At 37.7% G+C, this 5513-nt stretch overlaps 1 pseudogene; it reads left to right on the top strand.

The window, feature by feature from the left end:
* Window positions 1-4145: 4145 nt before the first annotated feature.
* On the top strand, window positions 4146-5059 carry LOC113615321 (olfactory receptor 13H1-like; annotated as a pseudogene).
* The last annotated feature ends 454 nt before the right edge of the window (window positions 5060-5513 follow it).

Here is a 5513-nt window from a genome sequence, read left to right as displayed (position 1 = left end):
AACATTATTTACCTGAATGCTTAATTGAAGCTTTCATAGCATCCCAATAAATTGTGGCCATTCCCCCTTTCCTATTCATTCTGAGTTACTGTATTGGAAACCCTCCCAAGAAACATAGGACTCTGAGTAATCACCCTAGAGTTGGTTCTGCTCCCTGGTAACTTAAGAGCAAAAGTGGAGTTGAGGGTGTTAGTCAAAAGTTTTATCATATTGTCACTAATGAAGTATTGGCATTAGTAGACAAAATCTACTTGTATTTTAATGACTTAGAAATAACACTCCCAGAAGAATGTACAGCTTTAGTTCAGTAGTAGGATTTAATTGCCTTTTAGGGACCTGATCCCTGAAGTCTCTTCAGTGAAATCATTTCTTTGAAACCAGAATGAATAAACTCAGAAGGTAACAGCAGAGAATGTTTAAGATTCTTCTCTCCTTCTTCTCTTTTTCATGTTTTGGACCATTTGGAGCCCCGGTTTCTAAAATGCTGAACAGAATCAAGATAAAACCCGTTGTAAGAGCAAGTGAAGAACATACACCCTGGCAAGGAGGAAAGAAGCCATAGTTGTTTGTTGGAACAAATCAACATATATGTGTGGAATGGTCAGTCTTGACATGGATCTCCCAGGATGCATCTGTAACTCACTCCCCTTGAAAGACTCCAACACTTCAGTGAGCTAATGATCCCGCACAACTCTTAGAGACCTTGCCATTTTTGTTTGGGGGGCTTTTATGCTATTCAGGTGAGAAAAATCAATTTGATTCCCCAAATAATCATTTATTCATTAAGTTCCTGCCATGTGTCAGGAATTGAGACAAGTACTGAAGTTATAGAAATGAAATGCAAATTCTTCTTTCAGAAGGCTCACAGTATAATCTGACCATATTGCCTTATTTTTGTCCTCATTTATTTATTTTCCCCCTTCCAGAAAAGAAAGATAACAAATGTGGCCATATTGTCATGGGTGCTACTTCCCAAATGAGGATTCATTTAAAAATATTATTTAAAATAATAATAGCTTATATATATAGCACAAAAGCCCTATGAGATAGTTACTATAATTTTCCCAATTTTATAGTTGAGGAAACTAAGGTGTAAACAAGCTAAGCAAATGACCAATGTCGCACTGTGAATCAGTAATGGATCCAGGATTCAAACTTTGATCCAGGATCCATGCTCTTAACCAACCGTCTACACTGCCTGATATGAATAATAGAAATTCCTGTCTGTGCGCACTATCTATTCTAGTATATGTTGAACTCCTGGGAGCTTTCTGAAGAGCTCAGAGAACAGGGAAGATACTCCAACCATCCCTTAATTTAAGTATTAAAAGTTAAATGAGTCCTCCTGGGAAGCATGCTCCTACATGGTAAGTGGGACCAGGAAAGCCCTCTTTGGGAAATCTGTGTGAAGAAAAGTACACCCAACATGTTTCCAAAAGATCAAAAGCCTGTGACTATATGTGAGAATCTCCACATATGTCTAGTTAATTTAGGAAGATTCTGGCCTACACAGCGCTAAAACATTGAATTATTCAATAAAAAATATATATGGTTAGTCTAGTGAAATTCTCTAAAATCATGTAAACACATAAATGTGTTCTTTGTTTTTCAGCTATCTATACTGGCATTTGTTTTGAGATTTTTAGGACTATAACATGGTGAATATTGTAAGTCCAAAAAAAAATAAAGCTTTATGATTTTAAATGTTGCCATTCTAGTGTGAAACTTTAGTACCCCTTGAAAAAGTTTGTGCCCCGAAAATCCCATTCTTGTAATGCTGTTAAGAAACTATGCTTGTGGTGTCACCATTGAATAAAGACTAGATTACCTGACTTCTGCTTCAGTCTCAATCCTATAACTCTACTCCAAGAAGACTTTTTCACTTCAGATTGATTCTGTTTTCTGATTCCAATTCTGGGAGTATACAGAACAAAAAGGAGCCTTTAAATTCTCATTACAGGTAGTCAAGGGCCTCCTTGTAAGATCACTGTCTTTAATAAGTAAAAAAAACAACTGTAATTAGAAGTTTAGCAGCACCTAAGTATTTTTTCAGTTTTTTGGCCCTTGGTTCTGATTTCTTTTCAGAACCCCCTTATCCTGTATTAGGTTTTAATGAGGATCTTGTTATAAATTCTTACTCTACTTCCTGAATTACTTGTCCATAAAGGTCTTCTACCTTCTGAGATTTGGAGTTTGTCCTGAGTAGAGAATCCAAAGAGATCACCTACATCATTAGCCTGAATAGTTCTCTCTGCTGCCTAGCTCCTAAGACAAACCTTCCCATCCACAGCCTGTTCTCACCAAGGCCTGACAACTGCCTCATGAGTCTGAAACTATACACTGTAGATGCCCCAAATCCTGATTTGTGATTACAACTTCCTGGAAATTTTACAGACAATCCAGGAAAAGATCTTGACCTTAATAATGAGCTGGTCTGTGATAGTATGCATATCTGATAGAACTAGAACAAAGAAAATAAAATTTTTAATGGATGAAAAAGGGTGAAAACACTTTTCTTTCAGATTCTAGAATAAACCCATTTTCTCTCTTCACTATCACACCTTCCTTCCATGCAAAGGGCAAATTGTAAGGCTAAAAAAGTATCATTTCTGAGCTACAGGGCATTAATAAGACTGACTACTATGAGGAACTTCCCTGGCAGTCCAATGGTTAAGACTTTGTGCTTCCAATGCAGGGGATAGGGGTTCGATCCCTGGTTGGGGAACTAAGATCGCACATGCTATGTGGCACGGCCAAAAAGTAAAAAAAAAAAAAAAAAAAGACTGAATACTATGAGATACTAACTGTTTCTCATCATAGGCTTTTTACCATCAAACATTTACTTTCTTCAGCCAGTTCAGAGTAGTTTCAGTCAAATCAATTTCATGACATTGGGTAAGAGAGAAGAACCAAATAACTGGCCTTGATTCATTCAACAAACATATATTGAACCCACATTTTGTGGGTTCACACCAGGTACTGTGTGAGGTAGTGAAAATAAGGTAGTACATAGAACAGTCAGGGCCTCATTCCTCCTAGGGCTATAGTAAGAGAGCAGAAATTAAATAATCACACAAATATATAAATACAAACTGTGATAAGAGCCATACAAGAAAAGTTCTGAGTACTATGAACAATTTTAACAAAGAGATCTGATTTAAATTAGTGGAGTTAGGGAAGGCTTTTGTAATGAAGTTCCTTTTAGGCTGAGGTATTAAGAATGACTAGGAGTTCACCAAGCAAAAACGGTAGGAAGAACATTTCCCCCAGCAAGAACACAATGTGCAAAATCCTGAGGTAGGAACAATCTTAGAGTGCTTCATAAAGATAATATTGCTGAAACAAGGTCAGCATGAGAAGAGACTATGCAAGATAAGGTTAGGGTCAGGTCATTTAGACTCTTGTGGGTCATAGTAAACAGGTTAGATTGCATTCCGATTGTAATTAGAAGTCCTAGAGTGGTATTAAGCATGGGAATGTTTGTAAAAGGCTGCTATGTGTAGAATAGACTATAGAGAGGCAAGAATGGAAGTAGGGAGACCTATTAAGTAGCTCTTGTGTTAGTCCAGATGTGAGACGATGGTGGCTCTTACTAGATAAGTGTTGGCTGTGGGCATAGAGATTTGTAGGTAGATTTGAAATATATTTAGGAGGACAAGCCAATAGTACTTAGTGATTGATTGGATGTGCAGGTTAAGGAAGAAATGAGAGTGAACTGGGCACACATTTTATGCCAAGGATATGAAGAAGCTAAAGATAAACCTCTGGCTAATATCCATAGCAGGAAAGAACAATTAGTAATTCTGTGATTCAGGGATCTGATTACATTTAAGCAGTAAATTAGCACATTTTCTTTTAGGGGGAGTGTTCAAAGCATGCTTCAGGTGGAGTCCAACCTCCCTCATTTTATAGATGAAGGGATTAAGACTCACAATGGATTGTGCTACTTTGCAAATTAATCTTGTGCTGTGTATGAATGCTTCATCTTCCAAAATAGAACATAAACTTACAAACAGCATCACTTGTTTCATAGACATCTCCTCCTGATAGCACCTGATATACTACTGAGGATACAGCAAACACTCAATAAATGTTTCCCAAATTAAAATGATTTCAATTTCTTCTTCCTCAGCAGATAGAACACAATGGATATTCTGATTACAGATAATGCCAGCGAAGTGACAGAGTTCATCCTGGTGGGTTTGTCCAATCATCCAAAAGTCCAGGGTAGCAGTCTACCTGATTACATTGGTGGGTAACAGTCTCATCATTGTTGTGGTTAGAGTAGATAAGCAGCTTCACACCCCTATGTATTTTTTCTTAAGCAACTTGCCCTTCCTTGATATCTGCTACTCTAGCAATTCAGTGCCTTTTTTATTGTTCAATGGTTTAAGAGACTATCTCACCATTTCCTATACTAGCTGTTATGCTCAGATGACCATTGCCCTTTTTCTGGGGATGACAGAGTGCCTCATCCTTGATATCATGGCTTATGATAGATTTATTGCAATATCCAATCCCGTGTCACACCATTATGAATGACCAGGTCTGCATACAGTTGGCTGTGGTGACCTGGGCTAGTGCCTTCCTTTTAGCAGTAATACCAATCACTGCAATTCTTGCCAGTTTTTGGGGACACAATATCATCAACCATTTTACCTGTGAGGCACAGGCCCTGTTGAAGCTCATCTGGTCAGACACCCTAGTCAGACTTATTCTGGGTCTGGTCATCGGTATATTGACACTGCCGCTGCACTTCACCTTCATCCTCATCTCCTATACTCGCATTGTGGTGGTTGTGCTGAGGATCCGCTCTGCAGAGGCCAGGCTCAAAACTTTCTCCACCTGTGGATCCCATCTGACTGTGGTCACCATATTTTATGGGACAGCCACCTGCATGTACCTGAAACCTCAGTCAAGGGAGTACCGGGACCAGGGCAAAGTCACCTCTACATTTTACAGTGCTGTAAGCCCTGTGTTGAACCCTCTCATTTATACCTTGAGGAACAAGGATGTGAAAGATGCCCTAAGAAAAATAATTAAGAAGAAACAGTCCTAAAAAGGGCATGAATAGCCCACAGAGGCTCATCTAACCAACAGCTTGACACTGACTTGTAAAAATAACAAGGTCCAAATACTAAACAATATTTTAGTAACGTAATTATTTTCAAATGTGTTTTTTTCTATTTCCAACAGGTGTGTGATAAAGAACTTACTCTCACTGAGAAAAACATTAAACATTTACAATGTCATCCATTTAGGTAATAAATTATACAGGACAATCTTGTGGGAGAGCTTATAAAACAAAATAATAATTAGCACATTTGAATCCTGAGTAGCTTGATTTTGTTTTAATAAATGAGAAACATTTCAATATTCTAGATTCTCTTTTATAGATGATAAAGAGCAAACTTGTAAAATGGACAATTCTTAACTCAATACTTTTTGTATGAGGTATATTATGATCCAGGCTTAGAAATGATAGATGTGAGTGGGTAGAGAGAGAAAAATTA

This window comes from Aethalodelphis obliquidens, unplaced genomic scaffold, assembly GCF_003676395.1.
Source record: "Aethalodelphis obliquidens isolate GAN/ISIS:26980383/991018 unplaced genomic scaffold, ASM367639v1 scaffold115, whole genome shotgun sequence".
NCBI classification, from domain to species: domain Eukaryota; kingdom Metazoa; phylum Chordata; class Mammalia; order Artiodactyla; family Delphinidae; genus Aethalodelphis; species Aethalodelphis obliquidens.
The sequence above is the reverse complement of the archived record's forward strand: the minus strand, read 5'-3'. Positions and strand labels throughout refer to the sequence as shown.